A 20,803-nucleotide genomic window follows, 5' to 3' on the forward strand; every position below is an offset into this window, starting at 1 on the left:
AGGCTTTTGGGTTTTCTATGTAGAGTATCATGTCATCGGCGAAGAGGGAGAGTTTGACTTCTTCTTTGCCAATTTGAATGCCTTTAATGTCTTTTTGTTGTCTGATTGCTGAGGCTAGGACTTCCAGAACTATGTTGAACAGCAGTGGTGAGAGTGGACATCCATGTCTTGTTCCTGATCTTAGGGGAAAGGCTCCCAGTGCTTCCCCATTGAGAATGATATTTGCTGTGGGCTTTTCGTAAATGGCTTTTAAGATGTCGAGGAAAGTTCCCTCTATCCCAACACTCTGAAGGGTTTTGATCAGGAATGGATGCTGTATTTTGTCAAATGCTTTCTCTGCATCTAATGAGAGTATCATATGGTTCTTGGTTTTTCTCTTGCTGATATGATGAATCACATTGATGGTTTCACGAGTGTTGAACCAGCCTTGTGTCCCGGGGATAAATCCTACTTGGTCATGGTGAATAATTTTCTTAATGTGTTGTTGGATCCTATTAGCTAGTATCTTGTTGAGAATTTTTGCATCCATGTTCATCAGGGATATTGGTCTGTAATTCTTCTTTTTGGTGGGGTCTTTGTCTGGTTTTGGAATTAAGGTGATGCTGGCCTCATAGAACGAATTTGGAAGTACTCCATCTCTTTCTATCTTTCCAAACAGCTTTAGTAGAATAAGACTGAATATTTTACCCAAAGATTGAGAATAAGGCAAGGATACCCACTTTCACTGCTCTTATTCAACACTGTGTTTGAAGTCCTAGCCAATACAATAAGACAAGAAGAAACAAAGGCACACAAATGAGAAATAAATAAATAAAACTGTTTATTTGTAGATGACATGATTGTATATATAAAAAATTCCAAGGAATTCACTAAAAATCCACCAAGACCTGATAAATGAATACAGCAAGGTCATGGGATAAAGATAAACATACAAAACTCAATTGTATTCGTATACACTAACAATGAACACACGGATATCAAAATTAAAAATACAATATCATTGATAATTGTTTAAAAATAAATGTTTAGGAAAAATACATACATACATACATACTTAGGTATAAATCTAATAAAACACGTACAGAGCTTGTATGCTAAAACTTAAAAACACTGATAAAAGAAATCAAAAAAGATCTAAATAACTGGAGAGACATACTGTGTTCCTGGATGGAAAGACTCAACAAATTAAAGATTTCAATTCTCCCCCAAATTAATATAAAAGTCTAACAAAATTCCTATCAAAATCTCAGCAAGATTTTTTTTAAGTACACACAAGATTATTCTAAAATGTGGAAAAGCAGAAGAACTAGAAAAGTCAAACAATTTTGAAAAGGAAGATTAAAGTGATTATATAAGTCTGCTAAGCCCCCATAACAAAATAGCACAGACTGGGTGGCTTAAACAACAGAAATGTATTTTCTCACTGTTCTAGGGGGTGAGTCCCAGATCAAGATTCTGGCAGGGTTGATAAGGAAAGTGAGTGGGGATGGGCTCAACAGGTGATGGGTGTTAAGTAAGGAGGGCACTTGTTATGATGAGCCCTAGGTGTTATATGTAAGTGATGAATCACTAAATTCTACTCCTGAAATCAACAGTACACTATATATTAACTAACAAAAATTTAAACATAAATTTGAAAAATAAAAAAGATTCTGGCAGCGTTCAGTTTCCAATGAGAGCTCTCTTCCTGGCTTGCAGATAGCCACCTTCTGGCTGTATCCTCACCTCACATAGCCCTTCCTTTGAGTGTGCACACGGCAGGGTGGAGGGGGTGGGGGGGGACTTTAGAAACTTCTTATTCGGACACTAACCCTATCGGATAGGAACCCCACTGCATTTAACTTGAATTACCTCCTTAAAAGCCCCATCTCCGAAATACAGCCACACCAGGGATTAGGGCTTCAACATATGAATTTGGGGAGTGGGGAGACAAAAGCTTTCAGTCCAAAACAGTGGGAGAAATCAATTAATCTGGTTTCAATATTTATTATATAGTGATAGTAATCAAGACTGCGTGGTATTGGCAGACACATAGATCAGTGGAACAGAATAGAAAACACAGAAATCCACATAAAAAATTCTCAACAAATGAATGAGGCCATATAATGTCTGTGAGGGTGACAAAACATGAGAGACACCTAACTCTGGGAAATGAACAAGGGGTAGTGGAAGGGGAAATGGGCAGGGGGTTGGGGTGACTGGGTGATGAGCACTGAGGGGGGCACTTGGCAGGATGAGCACTGGGTGTCATGCTATATGTTGGCAAATTGAACTCCAATTTAAAAAAATCATATACAAGCATACAATAAAAAAACAAAAACAAAATGGGTAAAAACCAAAAAAAAAAAATTCTCAACAAATTTTTGACAAAGATGCAAAAGCAATGCAATGAGGAAAGATACCTTTTTTTTTTAAGATTTTATTTATTTATTTATGAGAGACAGAGAGAGAGAGGCAGAGACATAGGCAGAGGGAGAAGCAGGCTCCCTGCAGAGAGCCTGATGCAGGACTGGATCCTAGGACCCTGGGATCATGCCCTGAGCCAAAGGCAGGCGTTCAACCACTGAGCCTCCCAGGCATCCGAGAAAGATACCTTTTCAACAAATGATGCTGGAATAACTAGATATTCATAGGCAAAAAAAATCATAATAATAAAAATCAACCTGTCTCAGTCCTTATACAAAACTCAACTCAAACGGATCACAAACTTAAGTGTAAAACAAACTATGAAACTTTTATAGCTATAACTAAGTAGTCTGTGGTTAAGCTCGTTTATTACATAGATATTGAATGAGCATTAACATGATAAAGAAAACAAGAAAATTTAAAAAGCCTAATTAACTCTGAGCCACAATTTTCAAACATGGCCACAGAGTCCTTTTCTTCTTCTTTCTTTTCCCTTTCTTTTTCTTTCCTCTCTTTTCCTTTTTCTTTTTTCTTAGGTGCACCTAGCAGCACCTAACGGAATACTGAGGGTCCACGGAACCCAATGTGAGAGATAGTTTATATATAAGTAATCAGTTCTCTTAACATAGGGTGCAGTTTTGAGTTTTCCCTTGCATTCCTTTCTCAGTTCCTCTGTCTGTGTAAGTGCATTTTGGCCAATCCCTGTGACCTCATCTGTTTTGCTCCATGTGTTCCTAGTTATTTTTCCTGCACTGAATTCAGAGCTCCCTGAGGGCAAGAATATTGTCTCCTTCCTCAGAGTCAACTGAGCATTTGCTTTGTACCTACGTAGCTCTGCCCTTCCCCAGGTACTCTTCTAGGTATACAGGAAGTACCATTCTCAGTTATTCTTCTCAAGTGAACCTCTGTTGTTTCTGCCTTCCAGAAGCATTCTGTCTTCCTTTGGGGAACTGATCTCACCCCAACATATGAATCATGTCATTCTGGTGGCTACCCATTATAGACAGTCACCTCCCTGATGTGAGACCCAACATGGTCAATGATAATACCCCATTCCTCCAACCAAAGAGATTGGTTCAGGGTATGCATAAGACCCAAACCAAACTAGGGGGACCTGAGTGGCTCAGGGGGCTAAGCATCTGACTCTTGATCTCTGCTCAAGTCTTGAGCTCAGGGTCATGAATTTGAGCCCCAAGTTGGGCTCCACACTGCATGTAGATCTTACTTTAACAAAAAACACATCAAGCTAACCAAAGCTTTTCCCTGCAATTATCCAATTTGCAAGTGGAAAAAAAGTCTTACCTCTTAGGTCATAAAAGGTGGGAAGATGTAAATCTGAGGCCATGTTACTAATTTTGAGAAAGCCTGTCTGTGGTAAGCAGAGGATAAAGCAATTCAGAAACCAAGCAGAATTAAGGAACAGAAAGACTTCTGATGCTAGTCATTGAATCTCTGGAGATCTCTATGGATGGCTCCACTCCTGGACTCCCCACTTATTTTAACTAACGTATTCGTTTTTGCTTAGGTGAATTCAGGTTGGTATCTCCATCACTGCAACTAAAAAAATAATTTCTACCTAATACACTCCTGTTCAGCTTCTCATTCATTTCTGATCATCCTAATAAGCAGCAAAGATTGGAGCTTTTCATGTGTCATTTTAACACATTTGGATACACTGAACACGGTTTTACATTTTGATTCAGGCTTGATTTGCTATCCAGGCACCTACCCGGCTTTTCATGAATGGGATAGAGAACAGATGTGTTTTGATGAAAAGGAGTCAGGAAAGGTCTGAAGCATGAAAGGATGTCATGTAAGGATATGAGGCAGCCAGGGAGGAGAATGAGGACTATGGAAAGTTGAGTCTTTTAAAAGAGATACAGAAAAGGGTGACCCCTCAAATACATGTTAACTCTTTTAAAACACTATGTAGGAAGGAGCCTGCAATGGTCAACCAGGGCCCTACAAGAGCAGGAAGGGAGAAGGAGACATGGATAGACAGGGAAATTGGGGAAGGAGTAAAAGAGATTAATATTTATTCAGTGCTAAATATGTGCCAGACACTGTGCTAGCTGCTTTAGGTGTATTATCTCTTACAAAAGGTTCAAAATGTCAAATAGTTATTAGCCCAAGGTGGTGGGTTGAGTATTCAAACACAGATCTGTTTGCTTCCAAACCAGTGCTCTTTCTACTCTGATGTGGGCCTATATCCAGATTCCAGGATCTGCTTGTTGGGAGAAGGTAGAGCTTGCCATTCAGGGGAACAGAAGCAGGTCAGCTTCAGAGTGACTTCACTGACTCAACCCACACACAGGGCTGTATTTCTCTTGTGCAGAACAGAAGAAAGCCCCACTAGTCTCCTGATAGATTGCTGGAGCCTGGGGCATTTGAGGTCCTGATAGGATCAGGGGTGGGAAATGGAGGGATATTTCTGTGGAGTTCGGTTGTCAGAAACTGGAGAAGTATTCAGGAAAGGCACTGCTGAACATGGAGATGGGTGTGATCATGATCTTTTCTCTTGGTCCCCACAAAGCCAGTGGACCTGAGACTATTTGCAGTGAGGGGATAAGTAAGAGGGAATAGCACTTTCATGAAGACTGGTTGACTCCGGAAGTAAGGAATCTGGATCCATATTATATAATCTAAAAATGCCCCCACCACCTACCCCCACCCCCACGCACAGGAGAAGGAAAGGGGAAAAAAACTCCCAGAAATCACACAGTCAAGGCAAATGCAGCGAAATGGCTCATTGGTTACTGTGGCAACCGACTCTTCCCTGCTCCGGCTGCTTATCCCACGATCCCTCTGTCACCCTATTTTTAGACTGAAGACAACGAATGAAAATGGCTTTAAAATATTTTTTTTTCTTTTCTGTATGTTTAAGACATGCATAACCTTTTAAAAAAGACTCAGAAGCCCAAACTCCTGTGTAGGGGCAAGTTCCCCACTGTTGATATGAGGAGACCCTCATTTCTCTGAGACTCAGACCACGGGGTGAGGAGGGTGCTAGATTTCTTATAAGTTAAGGGGCAACAAATAAGGAGGAGAAACCTGAAAAGATTGGACAGGACATAAAGAGGGTAGCCACACATGAAAAATAAGGTGGAGAACCAAAGCCATAGAAAATAATAATAAAATAACAATTTTTGCAGAATAAAAGGAGTTTTGAATCATCTGGCTAAGAGTGACTATGTAATTCCCCTCACCTCTAAATTAATTTTCCTCGCCGGTAATATAAAGAGGAGGATGATCTTTCAGAATTTTGACGACCTCCAAGACTCTTTAAAGCTCCAAAATCCACTTTAAACGTTGGTCTCATCAACCTTGCAAAGCAGCCAAATTATAAGAATCTACTAGAGTTTTCCTGAGAAACAATCCCAAATCTAGTTACATTTTTGTTTTGTTTCAGTTGTGATATTTGGGAAATGCTATTGTGGACCATCTTTCTCTTTCATTCTGAAGGAAAGATAATTTTTTTTAAAAAAAAAAGCTGCTTGTGCTGATGAAGATGAAAAATGAAAATGTAAATGCCTTTTCTTTCTATAAAATACTGAATGAGCACAACATACATTTAAGATGTTTTCAAGAGAAAAGTGGCCTTTTACAATTCAATGGCAAATAAATTATCAACTAAAATGCAAAGCAATAGGCTTGCTATGTGACAGAAAATAGAGCAGGGTTGGAGGAAGGGAAAAGTTGGAGAATGCTCACTGAAGGAGGAGAAAAACCTAAACTATATAAAAATCACACTTTTTATTTAGTTGATTCTTGCACAGTGGTGGAAAGGGGCTCATGTTCCTGGAGGGGTAGGGAGCCTCAGTAATAAGGGGCTTCCCCACCCTTTCCCAGTTCAGGGCTTAATTGGAAAACAGCGAGAGTCTTCCTCATAGGTGGCTGATGGGAGGTATACATTTTGGGTTAGCTGAGGCCCCAGAGAAGAAGTTCTCAAAATCCTTCATGCATGAGCATTACTGAAGTGCTGGTGATAAGTGCAAATTCTCATACGTAGCACCTTGTAGTAACTTAGCTTTTATACTGTTTACCTGGCTAATACCTATTCGCTCTTTGGTTTTGGCTTAGATGTCCCCACCACAAGGAGGCCTTTTAAATCATCCCCACCCCATTTCATACTGTTTAGGTGACTTCTCATGTGATATCATCGCACACAACCTTTTTTCCTTTTGTAATTTTTATTATACATGCAACCATTTGTTTAATATCTGTCTTCCATACTAGACTATAAGGGTTGTAAGCATTCCATAGGACATGCGCCATAGTTGTCTTATTTATCACTTCATTCACATTAACTAACACAGAGCCTAACATGCAGTAAGCACTCAATGAGTATCTGTTGAATGAATAAACACTATAAAGCATAGTGGTGCCATACTGAATAGGGTCCTCCTAAAATTCATGTCTATTTGGACCCTCAGAATATAACCTTTCTAAATCCAATGACAGGTGGGTGTTCTTATAAGAAGGCCATACAATGACAGAGGCAGAGATTGGAGTGATGCATCTAAAGCTAAGGAACACCAGCAGTTAGGAGAGAGGCACAGAACAGATTCTCCCTCAGACTTTCCAGAAGGAACCAATGCTGCCGATATCTTGATTTTGGACTTCTGGCTTCCAGAACTGTGAAAGTACAAATTTCTGTTATTTTAAGTCACCCAGTTTGTGGCAGTGTGTTATGGGGGCCCTCAGAAACCAATATAATAGTCTTTCTACTCACTTACTCCTCCTCGTGTCTACACTCAGACTCCCTCCGTATTCCAGTCATAACCACTGAAATTCTCATATTTCCTACCCCAGTCAGGCAGTTAGAAGCAACTGAAATCCAAATTGGCTTTAACAATAAAATATTTATTGTTCATGACCTGCACAGTTCAAAGTGAGATGAGCTTCAAAGATGACAATGAAGAATCAATTTCTTCCCGGCCCTCTGTTTTGCCTTCCAAAATGTAAGCTTAATCTCAAGTTGGCTCCCTCCCATGGTCACAAGATGCCTACTTACAACTCTCTAGAATGCAGTTTTTTCATCTGGTATATTCATTATTTATTTCCATGCAACAAATTACATCAAGCCCAGTTCTTTAAAACAACACTAACCACTTATCTCAAAGTTAATGTAAATGTAGAATTCAGAAGTTGTTTGTGGGATCCTGGTTGGGTGTCTCTCATGAAGTCAGGTGTGAACTGAAGTTGCAGACACTAAAGACCTGTCTGGAGCTGGAGGGTTCACATCCAGTGTAGTTTGCTCACATGGCGGATAGACTATCAACTGGTTCTTCGCTGTGTGGACTTCTTCGTGGGACTTCAAGGGTCTCCGTGACATAGTGGCTGTATTTCCTCAGAACAATAAATCAAATAGAGTAGGAAGGAAGCCACAATCTGTTTAGCCGCAAGGGTCACATACCATTACTTCCACAGTATTCTATTGTTCACACAGGTCAGCCATACTTCAGTGTGAGGGGAGACTACAAAGGCCATGGGTACCAGGAAGGACTCATGGATACCTCTGAGGGACTAGATACCACATCAATGTCCTGGAGAAACAAGTTTGATTTGCTTCCTGGAATTTTCTAAGAACAAGTAAACTTCTTTCCCAAAAACTTTCTTCCTGCCTAATTGGCCCATCCTCAAACTAGAAAGTGTAGCTAGGACTTGAGATGGAGCTAAATTAAGCCTGAGTTACATGACCCACTATTTGGACTACACAAGGTAGAGAGGAATGAACACTCAAATGAAAATGTAGGTAAATATAGGTAAACATTAGCAGAAGGGGGAATGTGTTGGGAAACACCATAACGTTCACTAAATCCATTGGCTTGAACCCAGAAACTTCTATTTCAATAAACAGTATGTACGTCTGAAGAAATAAACACTTTCTAAAAAACATAACTATATACCATTATTATAACTTTTAAAATTACCATTAATTCCTTATCAACATCAAAAGTTCAGTCAGTATTAAATGTCCGTAAATATTTGATTGTTTTATATGATGCTTATGTTGTTTTGTTTGTTTTTTAATTTTGTCTTAATCAAGATCCAAAGTCCAAACACTGCATTTGGTTGATGTCTTCAATCTCATTTAACCTATACATTTCTCCTTCCTATCTTTTTTCAATGCAATTTATTTGGTGAAGAAATCATGTCATTAATCCTGTAGGATTTCTCAGTTTGGATCTTGCTGAATGCATTCCCATGGTTTCTTTTAACATGCTCCTGTGTCCCCCATTTTCCCTGTAAACTAGCAGTTAGAGCTAGAGCTCATCAGAATTGGGCTCTAGTTTTTTTTGCCAAAAACATTTTATACATGACACTCTGTATGACAGGCTGTATTTTAACAAATTCATATTTAACAAATATGCCTTTTTAAAGATTACTTCTTTTTCAATATTAATAGAATTGATATTAGACTTATATGGAGAGAGGAAAGCTTCACAGTGTGACTGTAAAACTAGCATACATCAGAATCAACCAGGAAAACTTATTGAAACAGATTGCTGGGCCTCATCCCACAAAGCTTGGTATTCAGTAGATACCAAATAAGGCCTGAGAATCTGCATTAATAGCAAGCTCCCAGATGATGCTGATGCTAACATTCTTGGAACCACACTTTGTAAACCTTTAGAACATTATGGTTTAGAGAGAGGCTCTGAAGTCTGAGTACCTAAGTTGGAATTCTGGTTCTGCCACATGCCACATGAAAAGTATTGAGAAATTATTTCTGGGCACCTGGGTGGCTCAGTCTGTCAAGCATCTGACTTCAGTTCAGATCATGATTTTTGGGTCCTGGGATCAAACTCCTCATGAGGCTCCCCACTCAGCAGGGAGTCTGTCCTTCTCCTTCTGCCCCTCTCCCAACTTGTGCATGCGCTCTCTCAATCAAATAAATAGATAATCCTAAAAAAAAAAAAAAAAAAAAAAAAAGCTACTTCACCTCTGTAAGCCTCAATTTCCTCCTCTGTAAAATGGGGTTTATAACACTACCAACCTTTGGTATAGTGGTAAAAGGATTAAATGAGATAATGCATGCAAACCTTAGCATTGAGCCTTGTGAATCATCACTATTCAATAAATGGTGGTAGTGGTTAATGTAATATATAATATAGTTATATATAATTAAAACTATTATTATCAATATCATTGTTCCTTTGCCGCCTTTATAACTGGCAGTCAGTAATAAGACATAAGTAAAATAAGTAAAAAAAAATAAGTAAAAATAATAAATTATTGCAACTTAAGAGTAATGAGGAATCTACTAAGAGACCTGTGCCCTAGAGACAGAAGTCTTTGGTCAAGTGTGGCTGTGAATTATTTCACAGTGGAAAATAGGGAAGACAATGTTCCTATTTAGAGTCAGAAGGTCAGAAGTGTTCTTCCAAATGGAGCAGTGAGAAACCAGTCCTTCCTGCCACAAATGCCAGGTCTGCCTCATAGATGGCTCAGTAACACAGATAAAGGGACTCATCTCTCACCCAGCACCACAACAGTTTTAACATTGTGCATCATCTGCAGGCACAAAGACAAATGGACCAAAAAATCAGACAAAAATCTTGAAGAGAAACTGAAAATAAGGGGAGCAGCAACGAGTATTTTGGAGTTATGATTAAGAATATTTTTTTACTTCACTGATCATTGTAAGTAAGTGCTGAGGATTCTGTGGGTCACTGTCACCTCTTTGGTTCTATCATTACTTGATAAGACCGCCAACCCAAAGCAAACTGAAGGGAACTCAGGCCAATTTGAGTGAGGACAACACTAAAGAAGGAAGAAGATAACACAGGAATAGTCATGAAACTTGAGCTAAAATTAAAAAGAGGTTACTAATCCCTAGCAAGGAGAAATAGCAGGTCAAAGTAAGAACCATGTATACACACACACACACACACACACACACACACACACACACATATATGTATTTGAAACTGAACCAGAAACTATTGTTGAGAATATAGAATAATAGCTAACTGCCAGCAGGTCCAGGTTTTCATTATGTTTCTGCAGCTCCTGGGCTATGTGACCTTGGAGAAGCTACTTGATCCTTCTGAGTCTCAATTTCTTCATATATAATAATGAAAATAATGCTAATTATTATTATAACTATTGTCATTTTGACAGGAATAATTGTGGATTATATGTCCCACCCAGTGTCTCCTATTCTGTTACAGTTTTCATTCCAACTGAAGAATATAACTCCTAATCACTGTGGCTGTAAACAAAGTAAAGGGAAAATAAGCTTGCCAGTTGTAGGAAGCACTCTTAGAAGTAATGATGATAATGAATCTGCTTAAAGAGGCAATCTAAAGAGGCAGGAAGATTAAGACATGATGACTTACAGAAAGGCTGTCAAAAGCTATAAAGAGTCTGAGATTTCCCCCTCTGTGCAAACAAACTGAGGAGTCCACCAGTATCAAGGACAGAAGACAAAAGATTTCCAGGTCAGAGACAAAGGTCTTTATTACTGACAGCACATGGGCAACATGAGCACCAGCATATTTCCATCAGTTTCCCTTGCCCTCAAGTCCAACAGCAGTGACATGATGGGAACAGATGATACCTTGCCTGCACAGTGGGTTGCTTTACAAGGGGTAACCCAAGATCTCAAGCCCAGAACTTTTTGATCAAGCTGCAAACATTGTAGCAAGCATAAAATAAAGATATTTCAAAGTAATGTAAAATAAAAGGAGCAGTAATGAGCATATCAAAGTTAGTTAGTTCCCTTTCCCCAGGGGAGCAAGTAGTTACAAGATAGTCCTACTCTGATCACCTAGACCTACCTAGTTGCCTGTGTGGCTAGCTACAAACACTGTTGAGTATCAGGTGATGGATAGAACTTGCAATCTGGCATACTGCAAGAATATAGAGAAGTGTGCAAGGCCCATGGCAGCCTGCCTCAACCAACTGAGCACTCCCACTTACTGAGTGCCTTCTAAGTCCCAATCAGTCTGCTAGACGTTTTTGTTAAGATTTATGTCAGTATTTTTTCATTCATGCAGAGTTAGAGTGGTCCATCATCAGAATAGGAAGACAAGTCAGTCTTCAAAATGTGTAATAAAATACCAACTTGCCACATATCTAAAGAATATGAATACTGTTTCAAGCTACATAGGATACCCACAAGTAACTTCAATTAAGGTTCTCCCCAGTAACCTCAATTCTGAAGTTTCTTTGATAAGTTAACAAAACCCCAGTGAAGATCACTGATGTTTAAGAGAGATACAATATGGCTATCTTTTCATTCTTCTTGTGTTTCTTTTCATTCTCCTTTTGTTTCAGAATTTCTAAGCTATATCACCCCATCTTAACAAAAAGTTGTATACCTGAATACTGCTGTAGCTCTTTATAGGAATGGTTTCACAAACCATGATTTCATTCCAAGCCCTCATTTGTAAATCAAAACTTTGTATAGATAATGCTAAATAAGGAGCATCCTATTTAGTTGAAGATATGCCAACGATCCTGATCAACATCCCCAAAGATTCACAACATAATTTTTTTTTAGAATTTAGCTCCAGGAAGACATCCATCCAAAATGCTTATTCATATTAGATATGAGAGATATGTAACACACTGTGCTTTTTTTTTTTTTTTTGCCTTGGCTATGGGAAAACCTGGAATTAAGTCTTGGACTTCAAAGTAGACTTTTCCCTTAGACCAAGTTTTATGGAATAATTATTCAATGCCCTTCATTGTTTCTTCTTCATCCTTGTATTTTTCTTTCAGTGGTTTTAACAAATTATGGTACATTGTCTCAAATAATTTTTTGAAAGTAGGCAAAGTCATGAATGAATGAACAAAACTATCCAAGTTTTTTAATTTAAAAAAAAATTATTATTGTTAATATTTTGCCAAAGTACCCATGGAGCTTTTTCAGTTTAAGGCATAATCCTTAAATTAGTTTAAGAATTATAAAATGTAAATTGAGCTTCCAAGAGTTAGTTAGCATGCCTTATATTATGAATTTTCCTGACTGTGCTTTTATTAGGGTTTAATCAGAGACCATTGTAAGAAATTCTAATCTGGGTTCTAAGCATTTGACATTATTAAACAGCTGAGTGAAAGAGAACATAAGAGTTGCAAAGTAGAAAATACATTTATTTTTAAATCAAATAACATAAATGTAACAACACTGAAAGGCTAAGAAGCATTAGGCAGTTCCATCGCTTCCTGCTTCATAAGGTCCAAGTGAAACTGGAGAGCAGTTTTTGAGAAGCCAAGGGGTTAAGGATATGGTGTCCATTAGGGCAATTCCCAGGAACAAGAGGGCAGAAGTTCCAAGGTGTAAGTGAAAGAGCTTCCGAAGTTTTTGCTACTGGCTGCCAGGTTTGCCCAAGGCACACCAGTGATAATAGGTTAGTCAGGGGCCAATCACTGCGCAGACACTCTCCCCACCATGCCAAGGCCAAGAATGTGCCTGGAACTACTGAGGTGGGCCATGAGGACCCCCTGGGGTAACACATCCAGTTCAGCACTTCTCACCTAGACACTACATTGAGCTAGGCTCTTCTTGAAAACCAGAGGAATGGACTATCATGAGTATGCCCAGCTGGAGAACACCCAAATCCTCAGAGCCAATACAGCCTGCGTGAGACCCCAGATCTCCCCCTGCTCTGTGGGTGGCCTACATGAGAGTGAAGACTCAGCCATCAGTCTAAAGGCAGCAAACACACCTACCTGATACAAAAGGAGAACAGTCGACATCCAATCTGGTTTCCTGACATCACCTGAGTCTTAACTCCATTTGAGCATTTACAAAGGAAAAACGAAATTCTTAAAAAAATTTTAGTGATCTTAATCTTTAATTTAAAAAGCAAACATTTGTCATCTGGTAAATGGGTTATATTGTGTGGCAAACTAGAACAACAAAACAAAATTTTAAAACTAGCAGCCTATCTAGAATGGTTGAAAAATAATCATCTTTTGCAGTGAGGGAGGCTGCCAGCACAGCACCCCCTGCTGAACAAAGGAAACCCTACAACCTTTCTAGCGTGGCCAGAGCTGCATGCAATAGAGTGACCCTCCAGGCTGCTTTGGATAGCCAAAGCAGGGTAACTGGTGGCAGCCTCGTAGCCAATTCTCCAGTTTGGAGTATGACTTCAAGAAATTTACATGAGAAAAAGAGAAGACCACGAAGCCGAAGCCGGACTAAGTGCAAGAGGACAAAAAGCAGGTTTCTGCTTCTTTCCCCTCTATGCCCCAACTGTAGGCTTCTGAGCTGGATTGATGAGGACAGGCCTGCAGTTTGTATTTGCCTTCCTGCCTCTCCTCTCATCAGCCCCTCCCCACCCACCGGTACTCCAGACAGAGGGCTTCATTCCAGCAGGAATCTGCTGGCTCTTCCAATTCTTTCTACTGGAACGTTAATCCTGCCAGGGTGCCAGCAGATGAGAAACATGTTATGAAACATGTGGATTTCAAAAGGAGGCCCTGGTAAACTAAATCTTCAACCTCCAACGAGAAAGGGTTTGCACTTATCTGGAAAAGGACTGTACCTGTGGGGGAGAGGTTTTCCAGGCACACCTCAAGTTACATTGCCTTGGGCAGGCAGGCTTCATGCAGGTCAGATTGAGAGCTACAGAATATTCTAGGGATAGCGCATGATGGGCTAAAGCAATAATAAAGCCTGTCTCTCACTCAGAGAGGTACTAAAAGGTCTCAGGTAAGAGCGATCACTACTGGGAAGAGAATACTTTTATCTAATATTTAAAATGACATGAAGAATTGCTTGGTTCAACTTGACAAATAAGTGTGGAGATCCTCTTAGGAGCTGTACTGCAAGATACTAGAGCATACAGAGAATTAGTAAAGCATAATGCCTACTCTCAAGGTGCCCAGTCTAACAGGAGACATAGATGTGTAAATAATGCAATGTGGTGCATGCTATACTAGCTTTATGTACAAAGTGCCATCATCAAAAGGGAAAGAGTAAAGAAGTCCGCTTCAAATATCCCAAGTGTGAAAAAGACATCTTTACTCTGGAAATGCTGAGATCTCAAATAAAAAAAAAATTAATGAGGCTAGTACCAGATAAGGGGGAAAAATGGAGAAATGAAGCAAAAATGAGGACTGTGATTTAAATAGGACCTACTGCAAAAGGATTTTTGCTTTTTCCTTTTAAACTAGAAGCCATTTCAGACACATAATTATGAACTGTATTACAAGAATAAAAAATAAACAGAGCATGGAAGATGATAGCGCAAGTTAATATTAGAACTTAATATCCATGAAACCTTGGCCATTCAGTACATTTAGGGTTAGGGCCAGGAAACCAGAAGGTGAAGAGAAAGAGAAGATTACAAACTCAGATGAAAGCATTACTGAATATTTCAATAGAGGTGGAACTAAGGCAATGGCACAAAAGGCAGAGCTGCAGAGGTAGATGATTTATTAACAGAGCTACTAAATTCTATGTCAAGGATAATTCCAAGTCACAAAGACTGAAGTTAAGAGAGAGTGAAGTAAAAAGTACAGAAAATGGGGAGTTTAAAGACCAGATTCTAGTGTTAGGTCCACTGCTAACAAATAAGAATACCTTTATGGACTTAGGTTTCCACATCTGCAGAGAGATGAGGTATATTATAGACTCTAAGATTCCTTCCATCTCATTTAAAAAAAATGGTAGGGCTGAAACATGGATAAAGTACAGTACTCATTGATTCATTTCATTCCAATAAATGGGGAGCACATAGCACGCACCAGGCATGTGGAGATATAGTGGAAAAATAAGATTCTACCCTGGCAGGGAAGACAGTCAAAGAAGATGAGAAATGGTAGGAAGAGTATTTGAAAATACTGTTAATTCTGCTGTTGAGTGCTGTGGTAGCCAGCCTCTGAAACGACCCCCAATGATTCCGGGTTTTCGTATACACAACTTTATGGTATTTGACCCCACATTGTACCAGGATTGGTCTAGGTGACCAACAGTATACAGAGAAATAATGGTGGATCACTTCCATGACTTTTAGTTATAAAAAACTGCAGCCTTGGGTACTCTCTTTCCTCCTCACCTGTCTGTAACTCTAGCTCCAGCTCTAACTCTCTTGGATCTCTTGCTCTGGGGGACTCCAGCTGCCATGATATGAGCAACCCTGTGGTGAGGAACTGAAGCCTCCAGCCTTCAGCCACTAAGCAAAGGAAGCCTGCTGATAATCACATGAACGAGCAGAAAAGCTCTAGTGTTTCCAGCCCCAATGGAACCTTGAGATAACTGTAGCCCTGGCTCAATAGCTTGACTGCAGCCTTATGAGAGACTCCGTTTGAACCTCCCAGAAACAGAGTAAGATCATAAACTTTTGCTTTGAGGCTGCTAAACTTGGGGTAATTTGTTAAACAACAATAGCTAACTAATCTAAGTATCCCCCATACGCACATATACACACACTCACACATACATAAATGCTTGGTTTTAGTTTGAGTTATTTAAGAGTTAATATACATAGAATTGTAGAATTGAGGCTTAAGGAGATTAAGATGATACCACTAACAATAGATGAGGGACTAGAACCAATGTCTTTTGGTTTCTGCTCCATGTTCCTTTCACTATACCATGCTGACTCTCCATAATAGATTCATTTCATAGATAAAGAAATAAGGTCCCAGGGGATTAAGTAATTTGCTCAAGATTCTACAACAAGCAAGTAGCTGAGCCTCTGCACTAACCTATTGAACATGATTCCATTCTTTATAATAATCTTTTTCCCCACTCTCAAGCTTCGCTGACCTTGAGATAATTAGCTGAATGAAGATTAAAAGAAACCAGAGCTCTTCTTAAAGAGTAAACTGGGGTGCTTGCCTCGGGCCTTTTGATACAGGTGAGGTCTATCTTGGTGATTTGTATTTAGCAATATATTCAGCCATGTAGTCAACAAGTATTTTTTTTTTTTGACACCTGCTTTCAGCACAGTATAATCTACGGGTTGTAAGGAATATAAAACACTGGGACTTAAAAGTCTAATTAGGAATAAAGGCCAAATATAATGAAAAATTATTATAAAATCGGTATATATTTGCTTACTAAATGAAAAATGGGAAACAATATGTGCAATAAGCATTTTAAAAAAAACCTTGCAGACTAAAAAAAATGAAAGAATAAAGGAAATCCATTGGTTCCCAGTTAAATCATACTCCAACCTCAGGCAATAGAATCTAGGCCAAGAAATCCCCATTTATTCCCTAACCGTCTCTTTCTCCCCTGGGCATATTCCATCAATTACCATTGCAAATACCACCAGGCTTCTGAAGACCCTGCTTCCTTCTTCATTGTTTTGAGTGTGACTGGGTTGTCAGGCTAAGGAATATGAACTCCATTTCTGCAATTGTTGAAAGTTTTTGTGCTAAAATTGCAACAGGAATGAGAATTGAGGGGGTGTCAGAAGCAGGGATGGGTAATGTCAACACCTCACCCACAGGTTCATACCAGGTCAGCTGGGCAGGACTGCCACCTTGTGACAGGCACGGGCAGCAAGCCTTACGAAGTGGAGGCTGGAGACTAGAAGGGATGATGGGGGGCCTGGTGCTTGACTGGCTGGGAGCTGAAAGCTTTTCCATGCCTGCCTTAAAGGAATCTTATTTTAACTTGATAGAGCCTAGAGACAAACGTGGGCCTTCTAAGAAGATCAATATGGCCCAAGGTTTTCAATATTTTTAGCTATCTGTCTCTCTTGTCACAAAGTCACAATAAAGATACTGGCAACTATGTATTTCCTCATCCAAGCATATGTTTATTTTCAAAGAGGATTTTAAGAAAAGGACTGACAAAAGTAAATAGGGTGATAAAAAAAAGTATTTAAGGTAATGCATGTTCTTCAAGTCAGTAGATGAGAAGGAGCCCCTTCCTTTCTACTCCTAAGGGCCCCACAAGTACCTTGAATTTATGTCCCAAAGCATACTAATTATAGTCTCCTTCATACCTTGTCCAACCTTCTATATTCTGTGATTTGGTAAATGACATGACTCAACTCAGCCCAAAGCATCCATGAAGCCATCCTAGACTCTTCCTCTTCTTCCTCCCTACCTCCTGGGTCCCTCAGCACTGTCCATTCTCCTTCCTGAGTATCTCTCCAGCTCTCTAGTCTATGTCCCTCTCTTCACACTTATTATGTAAGTCTTGGTTCAGACTCCCATTCTCCCAGCCCTACATCAAGCAATGTTCTTGAAAAGGACAGGCGTTTCTCAAGGGCAGTGTGCCAAGACCATACTAGTCAAGGCCCCACAGAAAATTGGATCACATGCCAAAGTGGCAACCGAAGATATATGAATGTAGGACCATTTACAAAGTTGAGGGCAGACTCCAGGAAGTACCAAGGGACTGCGAAGATCCTCCCCTAGACAAGTAATAGCAGGAAGTCATTGCCACTGCTGGGTTTCAAGGGACAAAAGGAGCTGCAGCTCTAAAACCCAGAACAAGCTGTTCCAGAAAAGGGATCTCCCAACTAGAACTGTGACCTTAGGTAGGGCCACTGGCAAGCTGAGGTTCAATGGAAGGGCTTTTAAGTTTCCTATCCTGTCTCTCTATCCACCCTCTAATCTCCTGCTGGTGCCCCCTATTGATAAACCCAACAAGAAGCCAAAGAGCAAGGGACATTTTCAGAGGTCACCCTCTTTGAATCCGGATAGAAAAAAGATAGAGAACAGATCTGGAAAGGAAAAGGGAGAATAGCCACCACAAAGCCATATCACAGTATTCATCTGCATATTAAAATATTTTTTAAAGAACCCTGGTAAAGAAATACCTTTAAATTTATTATACTCAGTGTTTTCTTGATATTTCTGCATCTAATCTTGCCCAGCTACATCTACTTCCTAATTGCCAGTGGATATTACTCCCCTGCTTATAAATCTGTCAGTGCTTCCCATCATCCATAGAATGAATGTCCCTCCCCAACCTTATACCGTATGTCCATCCTCAGCATACACACAGACCACACCATCAGTGACTCCTACCTATTTTCTAAGGTCATTTCCCTCCCAGCAATTTATATACCAGGCTTCCTGGACTGCCAGTGGTTTCATGATCCCATACTGTCCATCTCCCTAGAATGCCTCAATGATCCTAAGACCTGCATAAACATGATTAAGTGGGTCCTCTTCCAACAAAACCTTTTCTGATATGCCAGACTGAATGACACCTATTTTTGTGCCCCTGCTAGATTTTAAGCCTAATCTGTTATAATACTCATCTATTGCACAAGTATTAACTCCTTGTATAATACTTGTCTCTTCAATTAGGTTGAAGAATTTCTTGAGGTCAGGGATCATGTTAATACAGTATTCTTTTGTTCAGCACAATAATCAACACAGAGTAGGTGCCCAGAAATATCTGTTGAAGAAATCCCTCCTCTATATTAGAACCAAATGAGTGGTCAGCAATCAGAAGTGGGATCTTTCCATGACACAGCCCCAAGTCATGAGTAGAAGGGATTTCAAAAATGTCTGTAATGTGGGTTCCTTGCATTTATTCCATTACTCTTGCTTTTAGATACTGAAGCAATTACTAAGAAAAGACAAAGGATAAAGTAAATGTCTCAATTCATAGGGAACTTATTTCTTGAACAACTCTTAAATACTTGCCTGCAAATCCAATACCAAGAATTGTGGTAGGGAGTCCCCTCAAACAGGTCATAACACAAGTGCCCTGAAGAGAGATTAGTTCCTTCCACTAGACTGATGAACTCAAGAGTTTCTCAGGTAAATCTGTACATGAAACAACTGATCCACACTGTCAGATATGGGTCCAAGTCTTTCCAAATGTTCTTCTGAAAGTATTACTAGCCTGTTACAGACACAATTCCAGATACCATCCGAAGGAGTGAGAGTAGCTGCTATAGCCAGCCACAGACCTCAATGTAGCATAGGGTGATGGGAAAAGCACTGAATTATCAGGAAGCAGGAAAAAGCTGGCGGGGGGGGGGGGGGGGGCATGTTTCAAATCCTAACTCTGCCTCTTATTGGCTCTTATGATCCTGGTCAAGTTACCCCATATTCTGTTTTCTCATCTGCAAAATGGGAGTAAGACCTGCCTCACATGGTTACTGTCAGGATTAAAGGAGATAAATCCAAAAAAATTATTAGTAAGGACCCAATAAATTTCAGTCCTTTTTACTATCTTAATTGTCTCCCCCCTTTGAGAGGGTGCCTTTCTAATTTTAGAAGGAAGCAGGTGACTTGGATGGGTATGAGGAAGTATGCTACCTTGTTTGTTTAAATTTCTAAAAAATACTTAATTTCAAAGCTTCCTTATGGCAATTCTGTGACAGAAATAAAACTAGGCAGTTGTTGCTATGCAACATCAGTAGTTTGCCGAGGGACTGGATATATCTTTGCTGTTACTTATCTTTAGTTGAATTTTGAGCAACATTTTTCTGACTACCCAGCATTATCCTCTTCTTATTACGTAAGGGGAAGCTGTTGATATGGGAGATGGGGGAACAGGGGCTGCACTGAGGTTCACTGGACAACAAGCAGTCCGTGGCCATCTCAGCATTGGACATTTTGTGTCCTCTTTTCATTTCTTGTTCTTTTTCTTAATCTTGTCTTCTGTTTTCTTCCCTTTAATAAAAGGAGGCAATTTTCTTTTAGCCCTTTTCTTGACAGCAGCCCTTTCAGTTTAGGTTTGGTGCTGGACTTAGTCCCTTTTAGAACAATAAACACTAGAACTTATTAAAAAATTTACTCAGAGTCCATCCAATAAGTGTCTCTACTTTTCACTTAATAAAAGATGTATCAGGGGCTCCTGGGTGGCTCAGTAAGTTAAGCATCTGCCTTCAGCTCAGGTCATGGTCCCAGATCGAACCCTGCTCAGGGGGGGAGTCTGCTTCTCCCTTTCCTTCTGCCCTTCCCCCTGCTCTTCTCTCTCTCTCTCTCTCTCTCTCTCTCTCTCTCTCTTTCTCTCATAAATAAATAAATAAATAAATAAATAAATAAATAAATAAATAAATAAAATCTTTAAAAAGACAGAGAGAGAGATGCCTCAGTGGCTCAGTTGGTTAAGTGTCAGATTCTTAATCTCGGCTCAGGTCATGATCTCAGGGTTGTGAGATTGAGCCCTGTGTCAGGCTCCATACTAAGCATGGAGCCTGCTTAAGATTCTTTCCCTTCCTCTCCCTCTGACCTTCCCTATCTCTGTTCACTAGCATGTTTTCTCTCTCAAAACAACAATTAATACAAGAACTTTTGTTAAATGTTAAACTTTATGCTCTTGAATTATTCTTATCCTCACCCTGTGCATGGATGTGCAATCCTCATACTTATTTTCTTTCAGAATTCTCCTTCCTAAAATCAAAACAAACAAACAAAAACAGGAAGAAAAAAAAAACCTCTGCAACACAACAGATCTGCAGTAAAAAAAAAACTCCTAAATGTGTCTTGTTCCTAAGCCCTCCCTTCCACC

This window comes from Vulpes lagopus, chromosome 21 (genome assembly GCF_018345385.1).
Source record: "Vulpes lagopus strain Blue_001 chromosome 21, ASM1834538v1, whole genome shotgun sequence".
NCBI lineage: Eukaryota > Metazoa > Chordata > Mammalia > Carnivora > Canidae > Vulpes > Vulpes lagopus.